This window comes from Tenrec ecaudatus, chromosome X (assembly GCF_050624435.1).
Source record: "Tenrec ecaudatus isolate mTenEca1 chromosome X, mTenEca1.hap1, whole genome shotgun sequence".
In the NCBI taxonomy this organism is placed as follows: domain Eukaryota; kingdom Metazoa; phylum Chordata; class Mammalia; order Afrosoricida; family Tenrecidae; genus Tenrec; species Tenrec ecaudatus.
In genome coordinates this window covers 64,043,783-64,057,820 of record NC_134548.1, presented here as the reverse complement: position 1 = coordinate 64,057,820, position 14,038 = coordinate 64,043,783, and positions in this window count along the sequence as shown.

Sequence of the window (14,038 nt, the reverse complement as noted above, 5' to 3'; positions counted from 1 at the left end):
TTTAGAATGCCTAGTACTTACTAGGTGCTTGGTTAATGTATATTCCTTTACTTGTTAAAGACAAGAGCTAATCATTATGACTTGCTTGCTATGGGACAAGCCGTTGCCTCCAGGGGACAGGATGGGGGAACTTTAGGCCCCCAAGGATAGAGGTTCAGGAGGGTTTAGCTGAAAAGGGTTGGGGACAAAATTTATTATCTCCAAGGGAAAGATACTAACTTGACAATGAAGAAACGGCAAAACCCACCCTTAGCCAAGTCATTAAGGTTAACATCCCGTGGCAGCAGCATGAATCTGGTGAGAGGGTACACTGAGAGGTTTCAAAATGTTCCCAGAAAATGTTATGACTCTTAAGAACTCCCAATAAAATGTTGAACAACAACAACCAACGTTGATGGAAAGTTTCTTTTAGTTCTGTTTTTCCATGCAGCCTCCTCCTAGCATTGTGTCTGGTATTCTTGACCCAAATGTATAAGGAACTTAGGATAGTCATGAGGAAACATCAGGCAACCTTCATTTGAGGTACACCTGCCAGAGTAACTTATCACACTCTCCCAGGTGTCAGGGTAGGAAAGACAAGCAAAGACTGAAAGCCGTTCTAGACTGGGACAGATGACACCCATGTGCCGAGGGGGCTCCTGGGATCCTGGAGCAGAAGAAGTACATTCGTGGGATAAACAAACAAACTCATTGGCATTGGGTTGATTCCAACTCAGAGCAACCCCCGCTGGTGACATTTAAATAAAGTCTAATAATGTTGTACCAGTGTGACCTCCGTGGTCCTTATCACTGTGTACTGTAGTGCATAAAACATTAATACGAAGGGAGACCAGGTGAGAGAGTTGAATGTGACATATCTTGACTCATTTTTCTAAAGGTTCAACCCAAAAGGTAAAGTAAAACAGCTCTTGATGGAGAGGAAAAGGTGGAAGGGGGTGGGTGATGATTCTTTCCCCCCGCTGCCTGGCACTGAACGGCCTCTCCTCTCTTCTCATTTTGCAGGGTCCACGAATTGCAGTTCCTGAGTGAAATGCTGAAGGTGGAGGCCCATGAGTCAGAGATTCTGTGCCTGGAGTACTCGAAGCCAGACACAGGTACCTGGCCCTGGCCTGGAATGGCCTTGAGTGAGCCCCTCCAGTCTGGCCAGAGCCACTGATACTTGTCCTGCCTCTTGACTATGGGGCTGATCGTTCTTTTGGCTACCAAAAGAGTTAGTGATCCTTCTTGATGTCTCTGAAGGCTTCTTGTTGTTTCTGAAGGCTTTGGGGAGGACTGCATCTCAACTCTGCCCGACTCCATGGCTCATGTGGCTTAAGGATGTGGGGCTCAGTTTCTCTGGGTGCTCTTTGCTGGGCACTCATGTTGGGCTGCGATCCACAAGCTCAGCAGTTTGAAACTACCAGCCGCTCTGCAGGAGAAAGGTGGGCCTTTCTACTCCTGTAAACAGTTACAGTCTCAGAAGCCCATAGGGGGTATTCACTATGAGTCAGCATTAACTTGATAGCAGCAGATTTGATTTTTGTAAAGTCTTTTTAAAGCCAACCAAAAGCTGAATCAGTGAAGAAGATCTGCTTTAGACATTGTGCTCTTTTAAAGAATAATCTGTCTGTGATCAGATTGACACAGGAACTTGGAAGGTTAGGTGAAAAGTTTAAGGGGCAGTGAGCTTATGTGTGTGATGGAAATTTGGAATTGGAAAAGGACAGTGAGAATGGCTACATAATTTCAGAAATATAATGAATGTTAGCAAATTGTACATGTAGAAATGATCGAATTGGTATATATTTTTGTGTGCATTGTTTTAGATCAGGGAGAAGACTCGAAGTTCAAATATAATTTACAGAGACCCCCCTTGTTAAATCTTGAATGGGACAAAGTCCAGAAAAAACAAATCATCTGGTTGAGGGAGACCGTAAGCATGAGGCCATAATGGGGACTGAAGGATTCACAACAGCTCGGTCACATGGAAAACAAAGGAAGCCCCTTTAAAAGTCAAGTTCCCAGCAGATCAGACCATCACAGTTGGAAATGTGACTACAGAAATGGGAAAGGGACCATGATTGGAGTAAATACATTATTGCAGATTAGAAAAGTTTACAGGACTGGTTCAGGGCCCTCCAACCATCTTGGTCAGGGCATGAACGTGCAACCTCAGTACCCCAATTCCCATCAAGGGCATACTCAGGCAAGTTCTTGAGGGCTAGACTACTCCTCACCAGGCTGGCCAGAGGAGTGGGTGGAAGCAAACAAACTCTGCCTGAGGGCAAAGCATTTTACGTTGCTAGTTCAGAGTCATGGAGCTCTAGTGCCATAGAAGGTTATGGGTTGGGCGGTTAACCACAAGGTTTCACTCTTCAAAACCACCAGCCAGCTCCAGGGAAGAAAGATGAGGCTTTCTACTCCAATAAAGATATATAGTCTGGAGATTAAAAGCCCCAATGTAAGTTAACTGGGTTGATTCCTACTAGAGGGATAATGTGTGTGGGCCAGATGCTTGCAAGGTCCCTCAAGGCAATGCTGCCAGACTGCAGTCTCTGCTCCCTGCTGGTGGAGACAATGGATTGCTTTTCTCTAAAACTTGGAACCATTAGCTTGGTTCCAGTAGGTGGAGTTCACACCCTACTGATAATGGTTCATATGGAGATCCAGAAAACAGGTCAAAGTTAAGCTGCCATTCTAAATGTAGGATCCGCCCATTTTGTCACCTGTATACCCCCAATCCCTCCTCTTCCTATTGCATGTATGCCCCTAGACCACCCCTTCTCACCGCTGTATAACATAGTCCAAGTCCTTCCTGTGATGTATGTCTTTACCCTCCCGTTTCCAATTCCCCTTGTCCTCCTTCCCTTCCCCCTCTCTCCATGTGGACCACCAAGTGGGGCTGAGGTGAGCAATGCTACCATGATATGTGTGTGACTGCATTATTGTAATATCTCTTCTATCTCTCATGCTCCCAATGACTTTAATATTTATATCTCAACCCTTTATGTTTCCAGGGCTTTCAATGACATTAGGCATCTTTTCAATGTTTATGAATCATGCTTATGAACCTCTCTTCTGTTAGTTGTCTGTGTGTATGCATTGCCTGTATTAAAAACATATAGAACCGAGCAATTTGTCTGGAAAAATAATTTATAGGAACTTTATGTTAGATTGCCATGCGTTTTGCATAGCCAATTGTTCTTTTAAAACACTTTTCTTGTCATTGTGATACCATGCTAAAAGGTAAAAACATCTGTATATAGTCAAATAGCTTTATCTTTCCTTTAAAGACATGAACCTTCGTGTCTTGCTTAAAGTTTCCACCTCACTAAAGCTAAATTGCTACTCTCGAAAATAAATCCCTCTAAGTTTTTAATGCTTTGAATATTTTATCGCTCTAATCCTCCTGGAGTTTATTTTTGAATGTAGTATGCTCCTTCCTTTGATTTCTTGTAAATTCAGCCAATTCAACCACTCATTAACCAAAGTATTCCTTTACCACTGGATTGTTTTGCCACCTTTGCTTTGCATAGCATATAGTTCTAAATTATATCCCAGACTACTGAATTATTTGCCAGAGTGGCTTTACTAATTGTACACTGGCATCACAACACGCGGGAGCTTCGGAAAGATCGTGGGAGAAAGGAATGAAAAGAGAAGATAATTTCCCATGAATTTTTGAAGCTTCCTCGTACAGGTGCTTTACAGTAAGTCGACATTAGGGTTTATAATCAATAAAAAATTCAACTGTGATCCAAGAATGAGGGGCGTGACATTTCCTGGTTGAGACAAAAGCGAACAGGCGAGCAGAATACGAAAAGAATTGGTTAACCGATGAAACTGCAGCCAAGTGTTAGCTGTTATCACAAAAATGAACACACAGAATATTCTTGAACTTGGAAGTGGGAACTTCAGCCTTTCAACGGCCATCGACGGTGCGGGGCAACATCCCCGCACTCCTACGCTCAGGAAGGGGGTTCTGGGGTCTGCGGCGCCGCGGGGCACAAGTGGGGCGAAGGGCTGCGAGGGAACGCCGAGGCAGAGGGGTCCCCGCGAGGCGGCTGCGGGCCGCTCCAGAAGGCAGGGGTCCGGGGGCTCTGCGGTCCCTCAGGACCCTCCAGGAGAGGCTCCAGAAAGGCAGCTGGAGGCCCCGGCCGGCCGTGCAGCTCGCTGGGAGGCGCGGGCGCACGTGCTCCGCCGGTCCGGGCGGCGGGGGCGGCTGAACGGGCCCGGGCCGTGGGCGGCGGGCGGCGGGCGGGCGCAGTGCGGCGCCGGGCAGGCGGGAGGTGACCGCGCGGGGCGGTCGCGGCGGCTGGGGCTACTGACGGCACACGGATCCGGAGCGCACTGCGCGGGGCGGGGCGCCGCACAGGTGAGAGCGGCAGCGGACCCGGATGCGGCGCGGCTGAGGGCGGCCGAGGGCGGGGGGTCGCGGCGGCTAGCTCTTGGAGATCCCGGCCGGAGGCTCCGGCGCCGGTGCTGCGCTTCCTGCCGGCTCGAAGAACGAGCCCGAGCCTGGCCGCCCTCGGGATGCCTTGCTGAGGCTCCGCCGGACGTCCCCAACAGGGGGGGGGGGCGGGGCGGGGCGCGTTCGGGCGCCTCCTGAGGGCGCCTCAGCGGAGAGCGGCGTTGGCGCCGTGGAGTCTACGCTCCACGCGGGCGGCCCAACCCGCCTGCCACTCAGGTGTCTTTTTGCACGGAAGTGAGTTTTAGGAGCGGGAAACCTGTGGTGGGCGTGACTGACGTGTTTTTAAATCATTTTCTATACATTTAAAGCTGTAAAGGCAAAACTTCATGATCCAATTAATATAGCCAAAAATTCAGGCTTGATAGAAACATTTAGAATCCAGGCACTGGGGGTAAAGTCCCCTTATTCCCATCTGTTATTGGAGGAAGGTATGAGAGAGATTGGATACTGCGGTGGGAAGAAATAGAGCCAAATAGGAATGTCTGCTTCTATAGGGAGAATGTATCAGCCATGCGCTCACTTTAAGGCAGCACAGCTTTAAGGGAGAATCTGTGGAAATGATAGATTACCGCAGGAACATGAACTTGGAGTATATCTCCAACTAACAGAGTGGTGGTCTTCCAGCCATGGAACATTAGTCTCCCAGATTCCCTCTGTACCAGTCAGGGAATAAGTCCCAGTATTATTTCCCTTGGTGCTAGTATCCCACATTTCCCCTCTCTGCATTATGTTTAAGATTCAAAAAGTGTCACGGAGGCAACATGGTCTCTTTTCATATCTATTAGCTTCCTATAGAAGTGACATGAGACTGCAAGCATCACAATTATGATAAAAAACACAGTCAGACTGGAACTTAAGCTATGTGAAGTACTTTGCCCCCAAGCTCGCGGGTCCAACCCTTCCATGCTACTCCTCAATTGCTTAATCACATCAGAGCCAGGAGAAGCCTCAAGCTTGTCTTTGAATGTATAGAAAATATCCTTTTTAAGCTGATCAATATCTAATGAAATGTTTCCCTTAAACCCTTGCAAATGTTGGCCTCTCCATCTCTTCCTTGTCCATCTTTCTCCAAAGGTGGTTGCGTCCTTTTAAAGGGAGTCCATCAGTTTTATTCTGTAAAAAACATACATGCATAGCCTTTTCTCCAGGTGAATGGACCTGGATCCCAAACACAGTTTCCATCATCCTCAGATTTCTTAGGATCAATTTTCTCTGTAGAATTGAAAACGTGTTTATCTTCCCTAATTTTATTACAAGCTTTTAGTAAGGAGAAAAATTTTTTAGTTAAAATGAGTAAATGAACTTTGTCACACATAAGATTCCTCTTCTCCTCCTTCTGTTTTAACAATTTAAATAGTAAAGCATTGCTAGATCTTGAACCAGTAAAAGTACTAGTTAGATAACCTTCATTGTTATGTAAATACTGGCTCCCATCCCTCAGAGAATTAAGAGAGCTAACTAATTGGGAGAACTTCTTATCATACTTTGAAAGACTGAAAAAATTCTTAATAAATTTGTTCAGCTGATCTTGAAGTAACTTACCAAGCAGACATTTTTTCTCCAGGCTTACCAATAAGGTTATAGGCTCAATTGAGCCGTTTTGCCTTTCAGGCTTCTCACACTGTATGATTTTACCTTGCAATATTCTGTCTTGGTTAACTTCACTCATTCCCTCTATGCTGGCTTTAGGGGAAGTTAATGGGAGGGCCTTAGGCCCCCCTGAATGCCCTAAGGAAATGACCCGGCATCCACAGTTAACAAACCTTTTTCCTTCCATTTCTAATTCCATGTGGGGGCGCTGTTTCTCCACAACAGCAGTCCAGAAGACTGCTTGATTTATAGGGTGGTCAAACTTCTCAAGTACTCTTTCCTGATAGGTATAAATTTTTACTCTAGAAATGCAAGGAAGGGAAAATTGGCTTAAGCGATCCTACATTTTTACAAACCATGGTATATCAGAACTCATTACTGCCTTAATTTCTTCTTCACAATCCTGACCAATAACTCCAGCAACACCTTGAGAATTTATGTTGGACTTTCTTTTTTTTTTTTTTTTTTTGGACTTTCTTAATAAACTTCCTATAGTTCTTTTAGGTAGTGGACCCCAATTACTGCTCTTCGTTTCTGATTCAATCACAGTTTTGGGCTTTTTCTTACAACTCTTATCAACTCCAGTATCAATTTTAATTTCTTGAGTACTAAGGTTAAATCTTCCTGATAGAAACTGTATTAATCTTTCAATAAGAGGTCCCTGCTTTTGAGGATCAAGCTCCTGTGAAGGCTTCTGAGCCATCTCTTGGTTATTCAAACCAACTGCAGTGAGAACAGAGACTAGGTTTTTGCCTCTTTGGCTAGGTCTGTTCTCCTGCTGTGAGGCTGCTAGATAAAGGCGATTTCTCTCAAAGATCTTCTTTGCTCCAGTAGGCAGACACCTTGCCTACCACGCTCTGCTATGAGGGCTCTGCATCAAGCTTCTTCCACTATTTTCCCGCCGGGAAGTCTTTGCTAATGGCGACCCTTCACTGTTGATTTTTGAACGACATTGGCTCGCCCAATGAGTTCCCTTCCTACAATGGAGGCAGAGTTCAGGTTCGTTTAAACCCGATCTCCATGGTCCTGGCCCATGCTCTGACATTGGCCGCAGCCTGCTCTGCCTACACTCTTTTGAAGATGACTTGTCTTCCCACAACTAAAGCACTTTCTTCCAGGTCTGATATAGTTTGCCAATGAAGCTGCCATGAGGTCTGCCTTGTATTCCTCTGCCTCTACATTCCTGTATATCCTAAAATAACCCAGCAAAGTGCCCTGTTCGCTGTAGGGATGCAAGGCATTTTTACAGTGCTTATTAGAGAAATCATAAGATAGCTTGTGCACTAGGTCTCTTACTGCCTGAACATTCTTCACACATTTGGAAATAGCATCTTCCAGTCGGGACACAAAGTCAGCGTAACGCTCATCATTCTGTTGTCTTATAGCCCTGTAACGCGGCGTTCTCTCTTCTGATGGAATTATCTTTTCCCAGGCCCTTAAGCAAACCTCATGTATCTGTCCTATTGTCTGTTCAGTAAACTGTAGTTGAGACTCAACTGTAATATAATTTGCATCCCCTAGCAATTGATGAATTCCTATATCTATCCCATCCTCAGCATTCTTCCCAGCTCTTGCAAGGGCTGCTTCCTTCCATAGCATTTGATATCACAAGCATTCTGAAGAGTAAAGACAAATTCTCACTAAAGCTTTCCAATCTGTAGGGGTCCAGCTGTCAGACTCTGCTAGAGCCCTTATCATGCTAATTACAAAATGTGAGTCTGGGCCCTAGTCATTGATTGCCTGCTTGAGATCTTTTAGCAACTTAAAAGGCAAAGGCACTGTGAATTCCTTTTGGTTCTAACAGGATAAGACATCTTGCATTCTAAATCTTCTTCTGCAATCCCTCTTCCTACTCTGGAGAGTAAAGGTGCTTTCCTATACTTTGCTTCTTTACGTCTATTCTCTGAGCTACTCTTTTCAATCTGGATATCTTGGAGTTCCACTTCCTGAACTTCACCTTCTGTGCTAGCTCTCCTAGTTTGCATTTCTTTGGAGCTAATCTCTCTACCTTCAGGGCTGGCTTGCTTGATTGTTTTACAATCTCTGGCCTTTCTTACACTAAATTCCAGCAGGAGAGCAGTTGCTTTTACTATGTCCCCTTCTGACTCAGGCTCATTCTTTTAGCTCTGCCTAAAATCTTCTCATCTGCCTGAAACCCGTTCTCACTGCTTCTCATCTGATTTAAATTTGGGCATCTTAGACGTTGCCTGTTCTGCTTCTTGGCTTTCTCTACCTTTGAAAGCAAGGGAGCTTCCTGGGATTGTTTAATAGCCATGCTTTGGATCTTGCAATCCACTGCCTCTAGTACTGTATCACCTTTAAACCTTCGGAGTCTGCAGTCTCGCGAGAGCATACAGGCTTTGGCAATGAGGTTCTGTTCTAGAATTGGAGGCTTTAGATAACAAACCAATCCCTGCCTTTTCAGTTTTTCCTAAAGTTTCTTAACCTAAATCATGCTTATTCACAGACACTTTAGCTTGCTTTTCTAGATTTGAATAGACACAAGACTTCTCACTAGACTGTTCATCCTTATTCTCTTCCTCCTGCAAAAGTTTTAAAACCATCTTAACTTGTACCCACAGAGACCACTTCTCCATAGGGATACTCTCCCCATCTCTGTGCTTCCTTTAAGTTGACAATGACCTCCTCCCAGGTCTCTAAATCAAAAGTTCCTTCCTCTGAGAACCATGAATTATACCTTTTTACTACTTTTAGAAAACATTGTATCTTTTTCTTCGTTACTTTTACACCTTGTCTTTTCAGTAAGTAGAGAGCATGGTACCATAAGTTTCAGGTTTACTTTTACCTTGCTCCCATTATCCTCTTTAAAATTCTAATTCACTATTTCCACTACTTCTCTGTCAATCCCCACACCGGATCCTCACTTCGCACAATTTTCAAATTCACTCTACGTACCAATGGGGCCATATAATTGTTATATGGGATATAACTCATATTGTCCCACGTTGTGCGCCATTTGTCTGGGGAAGCCCGCCTTGTGCTGGGGCTCCAGCCTCCAGCCCAGTCCTTGAGCCTCCTGCCTGGTCTCCATCCCACCTCCCTTCGTCCACACTGAGCGTGGACCTGGCTGGTAAGATCATGGCCATCCAGGAGGTGAGCATGCTACCATGAATTGTGTCTGACTGCATTATTGTAATGTCTCTTCTATCGCTCATGCTCCCGGTGACTTTAATATAATATTTATATATCTCAACCATACAATTGTGCTTATTGAACCCAAGATTACTGGTGGGGGGCTGGCACCCCAACTCATACCACAGTACATACCATTTGTCTAGTTCTTCAATGCTTCCTCTCCCGCTCACTCCCTCCAACTATCATGACCTCAGCTCTACCTTACAAAGCCGGCTAGACCAGAGCATGTACACTGGTACAGATAAGAACTCTCAACACACAGAATCCAGGACAGATAAACCCTTCAGGAACAGTAATGGAAGTAGTGATAACATGAGGGTAGGGATGAGATAGAGGGAACTGATAGCAATGATTGATGTATTAACGCTCACACCCCAGGGGGACAAGCAACAGAAACATTGGTGAAGTGAGACCTTGGACATTGTAAAATATGAAAGTATAATTTATCAAGGTTTCATGAGGGTGGGAGAGTGGGAGAGAAGGGGGGAAAAGGAGCTGATACCAAGGGGTCAAGTATAAAGAAAATGATGATGGTACCGTAGGTACAAATGTGCTTGATACAATTGATGTATGCATTGTTATAAGTGGTGTAAGAGCCCCCGATAAAATGACTTAATTTTTTAAAAGTGTTTAGGTAGATCTTGATGGAGGATAGATTGAGAAACAATAGTTTCAGAATTTGATAATTTTGCTTAATAATCAAACTGAAAACTCACTGCCATTGCATCTTTTGTGACTCACAGCAACCCTGACTTTCAGCAACCCTATTGGACAGGGTAGAGCAGCCCCTGTGAGTTTCTGAGACTGCAACTCTTTACAGGGGTAGAAAGCCCTAACGTTTCTCTCTCAGAGCGGGTGGTGGTTTTGAACTATGTGGGTAGCAGCCCAAGTGAAAACCACTATGCCACCAGGGCTCCCTGTGCCACATAGCGGGAGCTGTTGTTTTCCCAAACATTCACTTGGCTATTTCTTTTATAAGAAGCCAAGTAATTTGGCAGCTTATTTCTGTTCCAGTTTTCTTATATAGAAAATGTGGTGACAGTGTGAACCTGTTTGTTGTAGTTTATGTGAACATAATTGAGTGATCTAGACCAAGTGAGCTAGACCAAGTGAGCTGACTGGTCAAAAATCAGACCTGTGGATTGCCAAATTGGTTCTGCTGAGATTGGGGCTTTCCTGGATCCACAGGCTTCCTCCAAGCTGTGTCCGAGAAGCTCTGCATTTTAGAGCTACATTTTATAGTTGAAAGAGAGGCCTAAGGAGGGAGGGAGTCCTTAAGCTCTAAGACCTTAATGCTGTCATTGCTGTCCTCTTTTAGTGTACCTGCAGTTTCCACACTGCAGTGGGAACCATTGAAACAGCTGTTCTCATTCTCTGAGATGGTGTGCCACCCCACTCCATACCACCACCACCTCATCCCTTTCTCTTATTGTAGAGATAATGCCCCTTCCATATGTATCTCAGATATTCAATTAATGAAGAAAGACAAAAGTAGGAGAAATGATTTAGATGAAGGAGACCATAAGCATGAGGCCATAATGGGGTCCAAAGGCTGTGTGGCCATGTCGCTAATTATAGAAATGGATGAAATCTGCCACAAAAATGTGATTGGAGGCAGAGCAATTCATCACTCTCTCAGGCAGGACTACATAAGTGAGAATGGGGCCATTATGGAGACATGGAGACGATCACAGATTAGAAAGGCTTACTGGATTTGTTCTGGGGCCTTCCGACCACTATAACTCATGACCATAGGGTCTTAGACTTTCCCAATTTCCATTGAGGACCTTCCCAGGGAAGTCCCAGAGGGCAGATTGCTCCTCTCTGCTCTGGCTAGTTGTTGTTGCGTGCCATTGAGGACACTTGGACTCGTCGTGACCTCACATACAACCGAATGAAACACTGTAGGGTCGTGCACCATCCTCACAATTGTTCCTGTGCCTGAACCACCGATGAAGCCACTGAGTCCATCCACTTCTTCGAGGACCTCCTCTGTTTCATGGCTTCTCCACTGTACCAAATAGGATGTCCTTCTCCAGGGACTGGTCTCTCCTGACAACATGTCCAAAGTATGTAAGATGGCGTCTTGCCATCCTTGCCTCTAAGCAGCACTCTGGCCTTATTTCTTCTGATACAGATTGGTCAGTCCTTCAGCAGTCCATGGTACTGTCAGTAGTCTTCTGGTGGACCACAATTCGATGCATCTGTTCTTCTACAGCCTTCCTTATTCAGTGTCTAACTTTCACATGCATATGATGCAATGGAAAATAGCATGGCTTAGGTCATGTGCACCTTAGTCCTCAGAGTAACATCATTGTTCTTCAACACTATAAAGAGGTTTTCTGCAGCAGATTTACCCATTACAATACATCTTTTGATCTCCTGACTGCTGTTTCTATGAACATTGATAGTGGATCTAAGCAAGACAAAATCCTTGACAACTGAAGCCCTTTTCTCTGTTTATCACCTATTGGTCCAGTTTTGGGGATTTTGGTCTTCCTTATATTGAATTGTAACCCATATTGAAGGCTGCAATCCTTGATCTTCAGCAAGTGGTTCAATTCCTCCTCACTTTCAGCAAACAAATGGTGTCATATATGCACACAAGCAGGCTCCCAAAAGTTAGTGGAACAAGGAATCAAAAGAGAATGGAATTTTTCAGGGACTTTTTGAAATACCAGTGTGTGTGTGTGTGTGTGTGTGAGAGAGAGAGAGAGAGAGAGAGAGAGAGAGAGAGAGAGAGAGAGAGAGAGAGAGAGAGGAGATGTGGGCATAAAACAAACATCAAGCAACATAAGGGAGAATGCTGTTGGCTGCTGTTGAACTGATTCCGGTGCGCATGCACAGTGACCTGCTGTGTGCACCATAGTGACCCCTCAGAAGCAGATCATCAAGCCTACCTTTCAACTGAAATTCTGAGAATTCACAATTTTCAGAAGTATGTGGATAACAGTGAAAGCCAAAATTCTATTTGCACAGTCCCCACGTGGATTAAGCTTCCAGTGAATTCCTTCAGACCATTGACCAGGGATGTGAACACTCTTGCCACCAGGCAGAGGGCATTGGAAAGTGGATTACCCCTTAGGCAGCCCATGGTGGGGCTTAGAGACTTGCCTAAGTGTATCCTTGAATCGAGGCTGCCATTCTGGGCTGCACGGTCATGAGTCATGCCCCCAAAGCCTTGGTTGTTTGGCCCTGGACCACTCTTGTAAACTGTCCTGTTTCACACAGGTCCCAATCCTTGTCCTATTCTTGCTTCTGTAGTCCCACCTGGAACTGTGATGTTGGGATCTGCCGCCATGTCCTTTCAAGTCTGTGAATCTCAGATAACCCTTACATATCAATAAGACCTCTTGCTAATAGTTTCCCTCCCCTCATCTCGATGGCATGTGTTGGCCCTTGGACTATCTAGGTTACCTAGCGGGCATTTGGATTATGTAGGCTCCCTAGCGGGAATTTGGACTATATAGATTACCTAGTAGGCAATTAGACTTTGTAGGTTATCTAGCGGGCACTTTGACTATCTAGGTTACCTAGCTAGCACTTGAACTATCTACGTTACCTAGCGGTTACTTGGAGTATGTTGGCTACCTACCGGGCTGTTGGACTATCTAGGTTACCTAGCCGGCACTTGGGCTATCTAGGTTAACTAACGGGCACTTGGACTATGTAGGTTCCCTAGCGGGCCCTTGGACTATGTAAGTTCCCTAGCGGGCACTTGGACTATGTGGGTTCCCTAGCGGGCATTAGGACTATCTGGGTTACCTAACGGGCACTTGGACTATGTAGGTTAACTAGCGGGCTTTGGACTATGTAGGTTACCTAGCGGACACTTGGACTATGTAGGTTCCCTATCGTTCACTTGGAGAATGTAGGTTAACTAAGGGGCACTAGGACAATGTAGGTTACCTAGCGGGCCTTGGGACTATCTAGGTTACCTAGGGGGAACTTGGACTATGTAGGTTTACTATTGGGCACTTGGACTATCTAGGTTACCTTAGCAGGCACTTGGACTATGTAGGTTAACTAGCGGGCACTTGGACTATCTAGGTTACCTAGCAGGCACTTGGACTATGTACGTTTCCTAGCGGGTACTTGGACTATCTATGTTAACTAGCGGGCACTTGGACTATGTAGATTCCCTATCGGGCACTTGGACTATGTAGGTAACCTAGTGGTCACTTGAACTGTCTAGGTTACCTAGCGGGCATTTGGACTATGTAGGTTAACTAGCGAGCTCTTGGACTATCTAGGTTAACTAGCGGGCACTTGGACTATGTAGGTTCCCTAGCGGGCACTTGGACTATTTAGGTTACCTAGCAGGCACTTTGACTATCTAGGTTAACTAACGGGCACTTGGACTATGGAAAGAAGTGCCTAATGGTCACCAGGACCCATGGTTAATCCAGGCGTGGTCATCTGATTCCAATCGATCAGACCTAGCTATAAATCACTTATATGTCTGGGTAATTAAAAGCAAATATAAATTTTCAAAAAAAATAACGTTGCATGGGATAGAAAGAGAATACATAACAACATCAGACATAAATATGCCTCAAGACAAACTCATTGTGCACATCCAGAATACATAATGGCTCTTGCTAAGATGCGTTTCCCACTAGACCCTACCCCAAGCCAGTAAAAGCCAGAAACTCTACAGTAAACTGTGGATTGTACTACTCTGAAATGGGAGCTGTGTCTCTAGACCTAATTTGGGGCTGTTCGTGCTGAGGACTCACCAATACCTGCTGCAGTGACAACAGTCCAGGTGAGAATAAGGAAATCTGGATGACAGCCAGGATATAGGAGCACTGAGACCTCAAATTGCTTCTAGGCGAGCAT